This window comes from Chenopodium quinoa, unplaced genomic scaffold, assembly GCF_001683475.1.
Source record: "Chenopodium quinoa cultivar QQ74 unplaced genomic scaffold, ASM168347v1, whole genome shotgun sequence".
Taxonomy (NCBI): Eukaryota; Viridiplantae; Streptophyta; class Magnoliopsida; order Caryophyllales; family Amaranthaceae; genus Chenopodium; species Chenopodium quinoa.
In genome coordinates this window covers 384,752-402,074 of record NW_018742400.1, presented here as the reverse complement: position 1 = coordinate 402,074, position 17,323 = coordinate 384,752, and the positions used below count along the sequence as shown (strand labels likewise).

Below are 17,323 nucleotides of genomic sequence, written 5' to 3'. Positions count from 1 at the left end.
CTTGGCTTGGGGAAGCTATTAGTTGGTGAGGTGAGGGAGTTGTGGTGTGCACATTATTTGCACAATGTGGGAATAAAAGAAGAGTGTTTGTTCTTTGATTTTTGATTGGAAAATATTGATATGTTGTGTTTCAAAGTTGAAATTTCCAATATGAGTTAAAAAGAAAAAAAAAGAGCAAAAGAAAAAATTTTAATGCTCAAATGTTCTATTTGAAGGTTGTTCAAGAGAAAGAAAAGAAAAAAATTCAAGTTTGAAAAGAAAAAAAAAAAAAAAAAAAAAAGAATGAGTTCAAAGTTTGTATTTCACTCAAGTTCTACATTATCATATTTTTATGAGTGAATTTTGTAAGTAATGGGTTTGTTTATGTTGTTTGGAGTTGTATTTGGTGGATTTTTGTTGGAGTTGGTTATGTTGGAGATGTTGATCATTATTTATTTTGATCATGGGTTTTATTAGGATTTGGCTCCCTTTAAGCATAGCTTTTCTCTCACATATTCCCAAATATTTCCTACCCCTTACCCTAGCCTTACCTTAAAAGCTTTAAAGACCTTCCGACCTTGTGCATAGAGTTGTGTAGATATGAAAGTGTTGCTTATCAATGCAAGTTATGACTTGACATATTCCGAGTCGACTATTAGGTTGAGTGTATGTCTTTTTAAACACACGAGTGTTGTGAGTTTGGGAGGGCATTACATTAAAAGGGTGGTTGGAGAACGATCGGATACATTTTATATCCGCCACATAAATGAGAGTTGAGTGTGTGAGCATAGTCTTGAATTCTATATGCTCTTGTGGTTTGCTCTATTTGACAATTGTTAAGGAAGATTGGTAGTTAGATGGATTTGATTGATTGACTTTGATACATGGTTTGTCAGATTTACCTTGAATTATATTTATTGATTTTAATTATTTTGGGGGTGAAGTATTGATTTATTTATTCATTGCTTTGATTAGGGACAAGCAAAGGTTTGGCTTGGGGGAGTTTTATAAGTCTATTTTATATATATTTTTATTCCCCATCCCACGGTCATATTTGTGCTTATTTGAGCTCTACGGAGCTATTTTTATTATTAATATACGTTTTCTAGTGTTTTTCTAAAGTTGGTATTATTTGTAAGAATTTGCATATTTATGACAATTTCCGAGCTTATTGAGCCACTACAAAGACATTGGAGTCGAATCGTATTTAATGACTATATATTTTAAGCCCAAGGCCGAGTTAAAGAGATTTAATCCGGTGATTAAGGACTCGATGTGTGAAGAGGTCCAAGATTTTACAAGCTATTATTACGGACCAAGGAAGGGAATTGAGTCAAAGAAAGAAGCCCAAATAAAATCCCAACTAGAGATGATGCTGGGCGTGAAATAGGCTGGCCTGATCGAAGCTACCACTGCTCGCTGCTTTTGTTGGTGTAATTATTTTGGGCCAAGCATATTAGTGGGCTGACTTTTAGTTTAGTTTTGTTAGTTTTAGACTTTGTTTTTCGGGAGTTCAACTAGGATTAGTTTTCTTAGTTGAGTTTTAGTAGGATTCCTTTTCCTTTCTTATACAAAGGTTTAGGTAGTTACGTAAGGGGGGAGTTTTAAGTATTCATTAGTTTTAGTTTTGTTTTTTATTAGTTTTAGTTTTAGTTTTTCTTTTTCTCTTTCTCTTTCTAACTTCTCTCTCTCCTCTTAATTAAACTCTTAGTATTATTTTCTCTCTTGTTTCCCTCTCTACAACTCTTAGTTTAATCTCAGTTATTTATTTTCTTTCTTTCATCATGTCTCCTTTAATTGCTTTGGTAATTTTATATTTAATTATGTCTGAGTAGTTTCCTTTCTAGGGTTTATGGGGATCCATAATTAATATGAAGGGGTAATTATTTGTTGTTAATTTTCAATGCTAGATTAATTTCCTATTGATTGGTTTAATGCTCTGTGACTAGATTTGCGCAGATCTTTTATGCATGAGTTTGACAATATTGATTCGAGATTCGACAGATGAGAATTGATGTTTAGGTCTAGTTTCAATAGGCAGGTTAATTTATAAATGGTTAGGTCGAGATTCGAAAGATGAGATTTAATACCAGTAAATTAATTGTGTGATTATAATACGTAGCGAAAGCCCTTTATAATCTGATTAATTTATGCATTGATGATTGATTATTATGTTTTACCCTGGAATATTATTTATTGGTGAACCCATGCCCTAGATCCTTTTATATATTGTTTTCTCCCTATTCCTATTCTTTGTAGTTTAGTTTCATACTCAAATATAAATATTGGTTACTTAGATAATTTAGATTATAATAATTAATTAGGATAAAAAGACTTGTTTCCCTGTGGAGATCGACCCTACTTCCCTATCTACTTTAGTTAGAGGATTTAGGTATTTACTTTTGATTAGGGGATATGACTTTACCCTGTCAGATTAATGAAGAACTCAATGCTCCTAAGCCACGGGAAAAACGGACCATTGAAGAATACACACCAATAGGAATGACTTACAATGAAGCTTTTGACTGTCTTCATGATCAAGGTCATATTCACTCCATTGGTCCCAGCCAAGACTCTCCACCTGAAAAACGTTTTCCCAATTGGGATCCAATTTCCTATTGTCGATACCATAGAGGTCGCGGTCACACTACCGAAAAGTGTCTCACCCTCAAGGATCGTGTTCAAGACTTCATTGATTCAAATCTCCTTCATGTTCCTCCGCGCGACAAGAAGGCCAAGATTAGTAACGATAGTAACAGTGGCTGTAAAGGGAAGAAGAACGACTATCCTTCTTCTTCCGAAAACACCTACTCTAGTAACAATATTGGTACTTTCGGTCTTAATGAGATCTTAGCCATGGATAATCGAGGATTTAGAAAGCAACAAAAAAGGGATTTTACCCCTATTGGAATTAGCTACGATGATGCTTTCGATCGACTCCATGCCAAGGGAATCATTACTCCTATTGGACCTCTTCAAGATCCCCCACTTGAGAAGAGAGTGCCTAGTTGGAATCCAAATGTGCGCTGCAAACACCATCAAGGTAGGGGTCATGCTACTGAGAGCTGTTGGAAGCTAAAGGAGGCTATCCAACATTTGATTGATAATAACAAGCTTCCCATACCTCCAGTTAACAAGAAGAGCGAGTGATGATAAAGCAAACAATACAAGATATAAGGCGAGCTTCAAACGACGAGATTTCATGACATCTTTTTTCTTTTTCTTTATTTATTCTTTCCCCAATAGGTCTAGCATAGACACTTTTCTTCTCCCTTGGATTAACTTTGTAGATCCTTTCTTTTTCCCTTTTTAATAAAATGAGCATTTATTCTCTTACATATGATCATTTCATTATATTGCATCAAAAAAAAAAATTCCATGTCAAACTAAGCACAAGGTATACCAATGATTTAAGGCACCCCTTGTAGCCACATCATATTGTCTTTCACCTTTCTAATTTACAATCCTTTCTTCATAAACCACTTTGAGCCTCGTCTAATGATAGACCTTTCATTTTCCAACCCATATCTACCTAACCTTGGGATGGGACAGTGTGCAACTTATGCAATTCTAAAAAGCTTGAGTGATTTCAAAAGATCAAAGTAAATAGAAAGCAATAGCAAAAAAAAAACAAAAAAAAATAAATAAAAGTGTACAAAAGGGTAAGTGTTCCAATGTCATTGACATAAACATGTCTTTGATATGGACACGTCTCAGATTGCGTCTCTTATCGAGTGCTCGGTACCGTGCCTGAGAAACATGAATGCAAAGTGAGTGATAGACCGCATGATTGGGATTGCCCACACTTATAAAAATAAAATAAATGCTAAAGCATAAGAAAATAGAGCTAAAAAAGATAAGCAAGCCTCAAGCATAAAAATATAAAGATCCAAAAGCAAGGTTGCACACCTTGGGGGCTTATCTAGGGTCTTGAGCCTTTTTATCCCCTTCTTCTATAACCTTTAGCCTAACCACGTTACAACCCTTAGAAAGACCTTTTTGAGGTATACACACACTTGTGCGAGGTTCGGCTAGAGCTACGTTCGGCCTGATTCCTAACGGATACGTAGGCAACCTCACATCGAGGTGCGGCCGTAATAAAAATGCATTCATATTAACATTCACACACCATGATCATATCAAGGGATCTCCTATGCTCATCCCTATTTACTTAAAGCTAGACTTGAGGGCTTGATCCCTACATCATTAGCTTACCTAGTCTAAGAGTCACCACCATTTGACTCTTTTAACAAATAATATCTTTCCACACACTTAGCCCTTGCGGCCTAACTTTAGTGTCACTTTCACACACTGCACATATACATGACCAAATTTACTTCCCTTAGGAACCCTTTGTCATGAAATCTTAACACAACGCTGAAACATGCCTTGTCATATCAACATCACTCATCATTGCATTACAAAGTATGAAGTGCTTAGCCTCCGTGCCTAAGTTACCCAAATGCTTTCATCATTGAGTCAACCATTGAGATAGCCTAGGACGGATTAATCCTTGCACCTTGATAGATAGTATCAAACAACATTTGACTAAGCTCATTCAACATGCACCTTCAAACACTTCGATTCTTTTTCGCGTCTTTATTTTTCGGGAGAAAGTCGATAGCCTCAACAAAAATGACGGAAAATTTTTGTTTTTTTTTGCATTTTTGAGTCACATTGAATCAACACTATGCACACACGGGTCATGAGTCACACGTGTCGTTTCACTTTGAGTCGAGTCAACCTCGAGTCAATCACAGATAGTCAAGTTTATACCTTCAGTCGTGTCAAGTCAATGAGCCAAGCAATAGGTCAACCCTAAACTAATTAAAGAAATTAGCAAAGTTCTATAGTAAAAAAATAAATACAGGTGCAGCAGGATAGGGAAGACCCTACCCCAGCGCCAGACGAAAACATCTAGCGTCTGGCAATAGTTTTTAGCGCCTGGCGCTAGATCCCAGCGTCTGGTGACAGAGACAATTCTTGGCGCCAGAGATATTTCAGCAGCGACAGAGCTCGAAGCCTCCCAGAAAGGTGATTTCGACCTCATACAGCAATTTCGGGTTCCTAAGTACGCCAGTTAGCCCCTATAAGCAATTTGACATGATTAAGTAGTCGGTTTGATTACAGTCACAATAAGTGATCGATCTAACGAAAGATCGTCTCACTTAGCTTAAAGCGCCTAAGCGTTGGCTTATCACGGACATAATGGTTCACAAGCAGCAAACTGCCGACGTACTAGCATAGCGAAAGCAAAGTTCAAGCGAGCTTTAGAGATCGACAAGCGTTGGTCTTCAGAAATTTTTCTTCAGAATATTATCACAACAAACGTTCAAGTATCGAAGCTCTATTGTTCAGAGACGCGTGGACATATTATTTAAGCTCTATTGTTTAGAGACGCGTGGACATATTATTCAAGCTCTATTGTTCAGAGACGCGTGGACATATTTTTCAAGCTCTTTTGCTTAGAGACGCGTGGGCATATCATTCAAAGTTCTTTTGTTCAGAGACGCGTGAACATTTCCATCAAGCTCTTTTGCTCCAGAGACGCGTGGGCATATCATTCAAGCTCTTTTGTTCAGAGACGCGTGGACCTATCATCAAAGCTCTTTGCTCCAGAGACGCGTGGGCATATTATCAAAGCTCTTTTGTTCAGAGACGCGTGGACATATCATCAAGATCTTTGTTCAGAGACGCGTGGACATATCCTCGAAGCTCTATTGTTCCGTGGACATATTATTCAAGCTCTTTTTCTCCAGAGACGCGTGGGCATATCATTCAAAGGCTCTTTTTTCAGAGGCGCGTGAACATATCCAAAAAAAAAAGAAGCTCTTTGTTCAGAGACGAGTGAACATCAAAACAGCAAGACGGCGTTCCATAGATTGTGGAAAATTGTCAAAAAAGCAACTGAAGGTAGGGCTAGCAAAATCTGACCTGACCCGAAAACACGACCCGAACCCGACCTGAAAATAGCGGGTTAGGGTTGAGGATTTCGACCCGAAAACTTAAATGGGTTGACACGAACCCAACACGAAATTTAAATGGGTTAGGTTAAGGTTGAAAATCCCAACCCGAAAATGACCCACATAACCCGAAAACGTTTAAGTTATTAAAAAAAATAATAATAAAAAAAATGTAAAATAAAAACCCAACTTTCAGCCCAGCCCAAATTCGAATAAAGCCCCCTTATAAAGTCAAAAACCCTAAAAATTCCTATTCTCTTTCATTTTCTCTTAGCCGTCACCTGCCTTCTTTCTCTCTCTTAAACTTCACTCTCTTTAACCCCTAAAATCCTCTTTATTGTTGTTCAAACACTAAAATCCTCTTCTATCCTTGAATATTTTTACATCATTCTATGCCTCCTGATATTGTACACGTCACTAAGCCTCTCCTTTGTTTATCCAAGGTATTTTTCATGCTAATTTTTGCTGTTAAGTTATGTTGTATTGTTGTTATACGATTGTTGTCTTGTTTATGCTGATTTTTGTTGTTAATTTTTGTTGTAAATGTTTTATGCGAATTAATCATGATAATTTCAGTTAATTGTTTTATACATGTTAATTACACGATTTTACATGTTTTTAATAGTTTTTATTCGCGTTGTTTACTTGTTTGATTTTTAATGATCTGCATGTTTGTGAACAAATTATTTATGTTTTGGTTATAATTAATTGTTGTGTTATTTTTTAATTCCAGCAAGTAGCGGCCAATCAAATCCATCTCAAAGAGGAGAAGATAAATTACACCATGAAGGATGGGCAAAACAAAGAGAATTAAAGATTGTACTTAATTAAAAATCAGTGTAGCTTTTGAAATTCAATTTGTTATTCGTTAATTAGATTTGGTTTGTAATCCTTTATGTACATTTATTAGACTATTTTGTTTAAGATTGAATTTTGTTTTTCTAAAAAAAATTTGAAATGCTATTGAATGAACAAAGTCAGGTTAGTCGGGTTAACCCAACCCGAATATAGCAGCCTGTTTTATGCCTGTAGACACCCATTCGTGTCTCCCCAAAAACCAAACCCAGTGATGAGTACCTTTCATGTCGAATCATAATCGAATGAAGCGAAAGTGTGGAAGGTTTAGTGTTGCGGATAGTTTTAATTTATTTTCTCTTCTCACTGTATTTGAAAACTTATTTTAAGAAAACAGCCAATCCAGTTTGGTTGGTCCATGATATGGGTCCAATAGTAGTGTAGTTGGATAGGGCTTGACAAGATATTTCCAACGATATATTATAAGCCCAATTCCGATGAATATTGAGGAAGTTATGGCCAATTTACTAAACTGGGCCCGGTTTGAGCCTTATGTGCGGCCCAATGATCTAGGAGAGGGCCTAATATGATTTATCATTCCTAATGCAATTAGGAAAGGTTTTAGTCTTCTAGAGTCTTCTAGAAGGTTCTTTTCATTCCTAATTCAATTAGCATTGATAAATTGAATTTTGTTGACTTTCCAGAGTTTTAATTAAAATCAAAGAACATTATTGAGGAAAAGATACGATTTTATCCTCCTGTACGGCAAAATTTATCTAATTTGAGAAAACGCGTCAAAAACAGGGTTAGCTCCAAACGCCAGGCATTGGCGCCTGGCGCCAATCAGCTGGCGTTGGCGCCAGCTCTGTTTCAGTTGCGTCAATGCTCTGTTTTGTTAATTTTATCTTTTTGGCTGATTTTCTCTATAAATAACGTATTAAAAACTCCGTTTTCATTCACCTACAACCAGTTTTCAATTCTCTCTCATTCTCTTCAATAATCATTCACCAATTCTCATCAAGATTTCCTTGATTATTCTCTCTCTCTCTTTTTCTAAACTTGCTTTTTACATACAAAATTCCGCATTCATTAGATCTAGAAACACCTAGCCATATTAAAAGTTGCCTTCGCCATAGACGTGAAAGGTTTAATTTCTGAGGGTTTGGTCCCAAATCTCTATTTCAATTATTTAATTTAATTGTTTGTTTATTATTTTCCTTGAAATTACTAACGTGTGTATTTTGTTATTAGAAAGAGGTACGAGGCATCAAAGTAAGTGCTTTAATGGTTTTTATTAATATTATGATGTAGAAATCATGTTTATATTGTTATTATGATATTCCTAGTATCATGTCTAGGGTAGCTTTAATATTAAATATGATTGTTACGATGCTTCCTATGTTCTTCCTAATATTTACGATTGTTAGTATCATGTTAGGGCTAAAAATTTGATTTTTATTGCTTAGTGACATGCTAGGGTTTGTTATTAATCTTGTTAGTATCATGCCTAGGATCTTGCTATTTTCATTATGCTTTAACATGATTATTATGATTATGATTATTATAATTGTTATTATTATAATTTATGATAATAATAATAATAATTATTATTATTATTATTATTATTATTATTTTGATGATGATTATTTTATTTATGATTATATTTTCATAATTATTATGATTTTATTTATTATATTGCTTGATTATTTATTTTTATTGCTTGATCACACCTTTTATGCATGTTTAAAGGGAATTTGTACTTGCAATCACGGTTAATAAGATAATTAATAATCTTGTTAGGGTTAATTTGATTATAATTCAAGTGATCGCCAATAATAGATTTATTTGTGCATTAATATTCGACCAACATAGATAAACAGGTTTACGGTTAATCCTATTGATTATATGTTAATTAGAAAGCGCACATGAATACGATCAGAATAAAGTAGAGGCCTATTATTAGGGCAGGTTCAATCTCTTTTAGGTTGGATTTGTACCTTCATCCCCGAACCCTTATTTGGTTCTAGACCTTATGGAGTTGACGATCTCTTGGATCGTTAAGGGGTGTAACCTTCACCCTGTGAACGGTTTACAAGTTCCTAAAACTTGTTGGCGACTCTTTTGCTCTATCTTCTTCCCTTTTGGACGCCACCATACTTAAGTGTATGATCACAGTGGGGTTCAAGCTAGGGGGTTAACGCTTGAAATATTCCCTACAATACCTAAAAAAGATTTGGGGTCAAATCAGGTCATTTTCAGGTTGAAGTGCGCCTACGTTAAAAGCATGTGTGAATATGCCTCGCACTCATAGGAAGTGGGAATTGACATTACGATTAGAGACAACGATTAGGAACAAATAAAGTAGGGAGCCGCCAACAAGTTTTTAAGGAACTTGTAAACCGTTCACGGATCATAAAAGGCAACCATGATAAGGGACAACGAAAGGCAACAACGATTGACCCGTGAAGGTTACACCCCATTCATAATCCATGAGATTACTAACTCCATATGTTCGGAACCACGAAAGGAGGATCGGGGATGATGGTACAAAGTGAGTCATGGAGTCACATTCGCCCGTATTGGCCTCTACTTGATTCTTATAGTGAAAAGTTATTCCTGCGATCTCAAAGGCATACAAACAAAAATTCAATTTGTTCCAAACTATTATTATGCTAAATTGGTTTAATATTAATGCAACACATAATTCTAAAATATTAGTGATCACTTGATTAAACAACAAGATTAAAAAGGAACCTAAACCGGTTGTCCAAATTATCTTATTAGGCGTGATTTTCAATTACATATTCCCTTTAAACATGCAATATGGTGATCATAATAACAATAGAATAAAATCAATATTGGAAGCAATTTAACAATAATTCTAACAATACAAAATCGTTAGAAAAATAATAAAAATAAAAGGAACATAATTCTTACTTTGATTCTGTTTGTTTGCAACTACAAAATAATAAACGAGTTAATAACTTCAAGGAAACAATAAGAAAACAATAATTAAATTAAATTAAATAGAATTGATTTGGGGCCAAAACCCTCAAACAGTTCTACCTTTCACGCCTTGGCTTAAGGATAGAACCACGAGTAAAGTATGGACTCCTGGGAGTGCTTGAAGAAGGAATTTTGAAAGAATAAGGGTAGGCTAGTGTTTAGGCTAGAGCATAGAAGAGAGAAAAATAGAGAATTAATTGATGCCCCGTACATTAAATATGAGGGGGTATTTATAGAAAAAATGTGCTGAGGGAACACACGGAACCCTAAAATGATAAAAACCCTAAAAAAGTATACCGCGACACGGCACTGTGTACCGTGACACGGGAAATCCCACCGTCAGAAGGGAAACATTCCCATGACACAATGTACTTTTGTGTGACGCGGGAAACATATGCTGAACAGGAAAGAAAACGCGTTAAGGGTTTACGCGGAAAGGACACGGAAACCCCCGTGTCACGGCAGGTGTCTCGTGTCACGGGGAACCCCACCGTCAGACGGGAAAGTTTCCTATGACACGGGGGATTGTTGCAGTGACACGGGAGTTTTCAGTCCGCTTTTCCGTCTAAATTCATTTTTAACCCTAATTTCGGTTCAACATTTTAATTGCCGATTGATAATTTCGGGCCATTTTCTGTTTTTATTATTATTTGGGCTAAAATAAATAAAATAAATAAAAATTTTTGGCCAAGATAAATAATAAAAAAAAGGTTTGGGCTAAAATTAAATAATAACTTTGGGCTGAAATTAAAATTATGCTTTGACCAAACATCAGGACTAATCCATGGACTATTCAAAAATACGAATTAAATATGATTTTTTTAAGCACTCTCGGAATTAAATACTGAACCCGACCAGTAGTGACGGTGAAAGGTTGTTCATCATCGGGTTTTGTTTTGGAGAGACATTTTTAGGTGTCTACAGAAGCCCCCACTTTGACTGAGTTTGTAGAAACTTCAGTTTTGAAAACGATAGTCAAAGTAGCCGATAGGGACGGAGAATGATTTAAGACGTTCTGCGATCCTAAACCACTCTGTATACGCCAATACCTGCAGAAAAATGTTAATTCCACAGATTAAAGAGTAAATGGATAAAATACGTATTTAGCACCAGTGTATCGGTGACAAATGAGTTTGGCAGGTTCCTATGCTTGAAGGAATCCACCGGATGACGTTTTTTGAAACGCTTTCCATGCCTAAGGAAATCCAACAGATGAGTTTGGTAGCTTTCTAAGCCTAAAGAAACCTACCGGATGACACTTTCCATGCTTGAGGAAAGTCGACATATGATTTTGGCATTTTTCTATGCTTGAAGAAATCCACCGATGATGCTTTCCATGCTTGAGGAAAGCCGACTGATGATGAGATTGCAAGTCTGTGTGTATCGAGAACCTTGCGTCATGAAATGATGGTGGTTCGATTGTCCCCGAATGTGGGTTGTAGTTGGTTCGCTTGTCCCCGAACGTGGCTTGTAGATGGTCCGCTTGTCCCCGGACGTGGGCTGTAGATGGTCCGCTTGTCCCTGGACGTGGGCTATAAATGGTTCTCTTGTCCCCGAACGTGGGATGTAGATGGTTCGCTTGTCCCCGGACGTGGGCTGTAAATGGGACCTGCAAAATAAAATTTGCCAAGGGACTTGTATAGACTATGATTGACTTGACCAACTGACTTGACCAAGTTTGACTTGACACGACATGACATGACATGAGTATGACTTGTGATTATGTGTGTATAGTTTGAGTGTGTATGTGCAGACATAAGCAACCGAAAATGCAAAAGAAAAAATTTTCCATCATTTTTGTCATGAGACGAGTGGAGGGTGCCGACTTTCTCCCGAAAAAGAAAGACGTGAAAAATGAAATTTTATTTTCGAACTTCCCTCGATAAAAATTTTGAAAAAGTTTTTGAACATCCCCAAAATAAAATAATAAAAAAGGAAAGAAGTTTTGAACTTCCTCCTTGAGCAAGACGAAATGAATCGTATGGATTTAATTGCTTGTCCTGAAAAAAATGTATGCATGATGCATGTTCTTAGGCCAGGAGGCTAAGGACAATTACATCATGTGACACGATAGATGAATGAACTTAAGTCATGGAGCTAAGCATCATATATGGTGTAAAGAAGCGATCTTGAACGTCACTTAGGTCTGGAAGCTAAGCACGTATATAGATGAAGTGATTATGAACGTTGCTTAGGTCAAGGAGCTAAGAACGATATGCTTTGTATTATTACAAATCATTGATATAGAAATATTACTCAGCACATTATGCGATGCATGAAACAATGAACATTGATCAGGTCAAGAAGCTGAACCCGACCAATAGTGATTGTGAAAGGTTGTTCATCATCGGGTTTGGTTTTGGGGAGAAATTTTTAGGTGTCTACAAGTATCATGCCTAGGATCTTGCTATTATTATGCTTTAACATGATTGTTTTAATTATTATTTTTATAATTGTTATAATTTATGATTATCATGATTATATTTTTATATTGATTATTTTTATTGTTGCTTGATATTGTTATTGCTTGATCACGCCTTTTATGCATGTTTAAAGGGAATTTGTACTTGTAATCACGCTTAATAATATATTTAATAATATTGTTAGGGTTAATTTGATTATATTTCAAGTGATTGCCAATAATAGTTTTTATTTGTGCATTAAATTCAACCAACATAGATTAAACAGGTTTAGGGGTTAAACCTATTGATTGTATGTTAGTCAGAAAGCGCACATGAATACGATCAGAAAAAAGTAGAGGCCTATTATTAGGGCAGGTTCAATCTCTTTTAAGTTGGATTTGTACCTTCATCCCCGAACCCTATTTGGTTCAAGACCTTATGGAGTTGACGATCTCTTGGATAGTTAAGGGGTGTAACCTTCACCTCGTGAACGGTTTACAAGTTTTTAAAAAACTTATTGGCGACTCTTTTGCTTTATCTTCTTTCCCTTTGGACGCCACCGTACTTTAGTGTATGATCACAGTGGGGTTCAAGCTAGGGGATTAACGCTTGAAATATTCCCTACAGGTACACAAGGTCACTTGGGGGGAAAACGGAGTTTTTTCGCTCCCAATTCTTTTATTAAGTAGACCTTGTGTATTATCGGTACACAAGGTCACTTGGGGGGAAAACGGAGTTTTTTCGCTCCCAGTTCTTTTATTAAGTAGACCTTGTGTCTTATCAGTACACAAGGTCCCTGAGGGGAATACGGAGTTTTTCGCTCCTAGTTCTTTTATAAACGAGACCTTGTGTCTTATCGGTACACAAGGTCACTTAAAAGGAAAAAGGAGTTTTTTGAAATCCCCAAACATTACAATAAATATTTTACCAAATATACTCAACAGAGTACAAGAAACATAGTATTAAACCAAATCAATTAATAACACATTTTGATATTAGGAAAAGAAAACCTGAACATAGCATAACATTGAATTACCTAATATCCTAAAGTGAGAACGTCGATCAATTATCCAACGTCCTCACTTGGGGGGCTAGTTGTATGGGATGATATGAGACAAGGGTCGATATGCTCCAAAAAGCAGACATATCGGCCATATTGGCTTTTCGATACTTGACACGTGGCAGTTTTATCATTGACACTTGGTGAGAAAAGCCTTGCATTCCTTATAGTCACCTGTCATGAAATTTATTATAAATAGTAGATTAAGCTTCATTAAATGGTAAACATTTATTACACACACTCTCTCTACTTTCTCTCTCTTACTTACCTTCTCTTAAACACATTCTAACTTTACCATCGGAGTGGTTATCCCCGGACCACCCTAGGGTTAGCTAACTTCTGTTCATTGTATATACAACAAAAATTAGATTAAGAAACGCAAAATATAGAACGATTAACAAAGATAGACATTCTATGCAACAATATAGAACGTATTTGTGGAAGAGGTGTTCTATGAGTTAATGAATATAGAAAGGCTCTTATAGTTGACCGTTGTCTATTAGTTTTTAGCAAAAATTAATAAATTATTAATAACTTATGTTAAACAATATACAACGGTGCACTTGACAACTTTTTTTGTGTATATTTAATATTTTATTTTTATTTTATTTTATTTTTAAAGGGACTGGAACTTTGCCCTAAAAATTTAACCAAATGCCATTGAAATTTTTCATACGCCTATATCAATTTACATCTTTTATTTTCAATTCTTTTTTAACTTTAAATATAAACTGCAGGTCTGCGGTTATCTTCTTCTCAAATTCATCAAGCCTGCTACCTTCGCGTTGACTCGCCAACACTGCACCTCCGCACCCACCACCACGACTGCACCTCTGCGGGCATCACCGCGCCACAACTGCAATATCAAGGTAGGCTTTCTAATTTTCTTCTCCTTCGAATGTACAAATTTGATTAGAAAATTGTAGATCTATTTGAAGTATTTATTGAATTGAACTATTCAATTGAATTGTAAAATTGATAAATCAATCATAGTATATTCATCAAGTTACAGTAGTTTTATTCGGTGTTTAGGTGGATTAAAGTTCTAATTTTAGGAAACTATTTCAATCGGTTTTTTGTGAACGCAAAACTGCAGTAATTTCAATCAAATTTACACTTATATTTTCAAGTAATCCAATTAATTTCATAATCAATCAAATCAATCTAAGAAAAATTTATATAACCTAGGTCAAATTTAGAGCCCCTGATTGATACATTTCTTGAATTTTCTGAGGTCAAACAAATATGACTATAAATGGGTAGCTAGTTATTGGTTGTGACATTTGAAACGAGTTCATTCTTATCAATGTTGATGAAATGATGATATTGGCAGGTTCTTAAGCAATTCACGAACTTTGATTTGGTTATAGAGTAATGGGTGTTGCTAGAATTCAGAATATAATTCGACTGCATTTGCAGGTAATTGAACTAATTTAAAGTTCTTGATTGTAACTTTCGATTGGTAATTTTGTAGGTTAGGTTAATTCATTTTTTTTCTTTTTGATAACGAAAGTGATGTTATTAATCAAAGAGAATTATGTTACATTAATCTCCGCTTGCCTTGCAGGTTGGAACCCAAGAACACTTGTTCTACCCCATCAAACAGAAGAGATCAAGCTCAATGTGAGTATATTCAATCAAGTTGTTGGGCAATCAAGACCCCCACCTAGCTGCCAACACCACACGCCCATCACATTTCATCCTCTGTACATCCACTACGAGAGCTGCTCGTTCTTTCCTCTAATAAAGTATTTTTTTTTCTTTCTAATTTTTTCTTTCTGATTTTGTTTCCATTATTTTACCTCATAGATTATTGAACTTGCAACAATCTTGACTCAAAAATTATGGGATATATTTAACTTGTAATTTTAGTGTGATTACAGGTGACATATGTGAAAGAATTAGTTGAATGGATAGCTACGTCAGATTTTGTGGAGATGAAATAGAATGTGATGGAAATAATGAACCATTATTTGCTTGCAATGAGTGTGTAATCCTACTGCATGTGTTGAATTTGCTATGAGTATGGATGAGGCAAAGTGAATCAAAGGTAGCTAACTTTATTATAGTAAAATAACTAATTCCCTGATGTGATTTTAGATCTTTTATTGGGTAAGTAGCTCTGCTATAAATGGTTGTGCTTCATAATTCATTTTACTAGATACGATTTCTGGTATTGTCTTTGATGTTGGAGACCAACTTTTACTTTTTTTATTAGTCTGAATTCTCCCTTTTTGGCTTTTTGTAATACTAAATATGCTTTGAGTTAAATTTCTCATTTTTTTTTTGTTATGTTAATGCAAAATGTAGTATCATGCTCTTTAATTTGGTATGAATGAGTAATTTATTCTCTAATTGATTTCTCCCTTGGGTTTTTGCATTTTTCTCATATAGCCTTTCTAACTGTGCTTTTGCTTTTAAATTACAGAACATAGAATTTTGTAGTAGAAGTTTTTTTTTTTATGTTAAAATTATTTTTATGCAAATAAATGTTCACTTATATCTTATGTTTGTTTTGTAGATTTACAACTATCAAAGAAAAGGGGAACGCCGGGAAGAGAAGAAATAAGAACGATTGATTGTAAACATTTAATTTTTGTTTAATTTGTACCTCTTGTTTTGTTTTTTTTTTTCATGCTAAATTTATTGTAAATATTTTTTTTCTTTGATTTTTGATATATTCAATTATCATTTTAAAATTTCAAATTCAATATTACTATAATTCGTTATTTAATTTGTTTCCTAATTATTATAGCAAGAAATTAATATACGGTATTTTAATTTATAGAAATACCGCATATTAGTTTTTCTTTTTTAATTCTTAAAATAAGGATTAGAGAACTGTTATCTGACTTGACCGTTCTCTTTAGTAATGCTATATAGAACGGTCAAGTAGACTAACTGTTCTTTATTCCTTCTTTATTTTCTGATTTTAGTTAGGGAATAGAGAACGGTTGTGTGTAATGACCGTTCTCTATAGTTGAGTTAATAGAACGCCTTCATGAACCGTTCTATATACTTTATACATCGCTTAGCAGAAGAACGGTCCTAAGGCGTTCTATAAAGCATATTTTAACCGTTCTATAAAGCCTTTTTTGTAGTATGTGTAGGTTCCCAGCTTGTTGATAGGAGTATCAGGATCTCGGGTTCGGATTCTCGGGCTATCGGACCCGGACAGAAACAGTATTGTAGGCAGTATATCTGTATATTGAGCAGTTTACTAAATAAGAAAAATTCACTAGTTAAGACTATTTTTGTTGGGATTTGGGAATGTAGTGTGATGAAAGTAGAAAAAGTGCTTTTGACTTCTCTCTGAGCTGTACGGTTGTTAGCAACTTAGCAATCTGGTTTAAGTTTAGAAAAATTTGTTTAGAAGGGACTTATATGTTCACTATTTTGTCTGGAAGGACCTTATATGTTCAAAGTGGTCTAAAAGGACCTTATAAGTTTGTTTTGTTGTCTAGAGGGACCTTCACGTCACATTCCGGTGATTGACTTTTTAACTCCGGCGTTGACTAGTCATGTAACTCTCACGTGACTTAAAAAATTTACCACCCCTCTTATTTTTTTCCCCCTTTTTCCCACCATTCTACTTTCTCTCTCTTCTTATCCCCTTAATTTCTCTCTCCTCTGGTATTCTCTGAGGAATAATCAATGAAGGAGTGAAGATTAAGTCTAGAATTTATTGCTCTCATCTTCTTCTCTCTCATTCATTTTCAGTTGCGCATTTGTACTTCAATTTTTTTTCTTTTTTTGGTCTCCAATGGCGAAAGGGAAAAAGGGGCAAAACGTGGCAAGGAATTATGTTCTCTGTCTAAAAAAATCTATAAATCTAGGTAAATCAACTAAATTGAACTTAATTTTGTAAATGGCAAACGAAAATTAGGGTTTTTGGAGTATTTTGCGATGTTTTTTGTGAACAAAAATTGTTTGGTTGCATGCGAGTATGTTGAATTACTTGTTGGTAATTGGATTCATGAATTGAATATTTGTTTAATGTTGAATTTTGGGAAATTATTTGTTTAATTGGATTCATGAATTGAATTTTGCAAACAACTTAACTTAATCTTACAAGATTGAGATTTGGGGGAAAAAAAACCGTAAGCAATGTTCTTACC

General features: G+C 35.0%; 2 long non-coding RNA genes across 4 annotated transcripts; both read left to right on the top strand.

Moving 5' to 3' along the window:
• The first annotated feature begins 6,143 nt into the window (after positions 1-6,143).
• LOC110704266 lies at positions 6,144-6,873 on the top strand. Its single transcript, XR_002507891.1, has 2 exons — positions 6,144-6,385; positions 6,676-6,873. It is a non-coding gene; the product is annotated as an uncharacterized LOC110704266 (long non-coding RNA).
• Positions 6,874-13,748: 6,875 nt separating this feature from the next.
• Positions 13,749-15,870, top strand: LOC110704351. Of its 3 annotated transcripts, none has more exons than XR_002507917.1 (5): positions 13,751-14,074; positions 14,539-14,624; positions 14,773-14,953; positions 15,089-15,255; positions 15,727-15,870. It is a non-coding gene; the product is annotated as an uncharacterized LOC110704351 (long non-coding RNA). The 3 variants fall into 3 exon arrangements; XR_002507916.1 differs by having other exon boundaries at positions 15,078-15,255; XR_002507915.1 differs by having other exon boundaries at positions 13,749-14,074; positions 14,773-15,255.
• Positions 15,871-17,323: the final 1,453 nt, after the last annotated feature.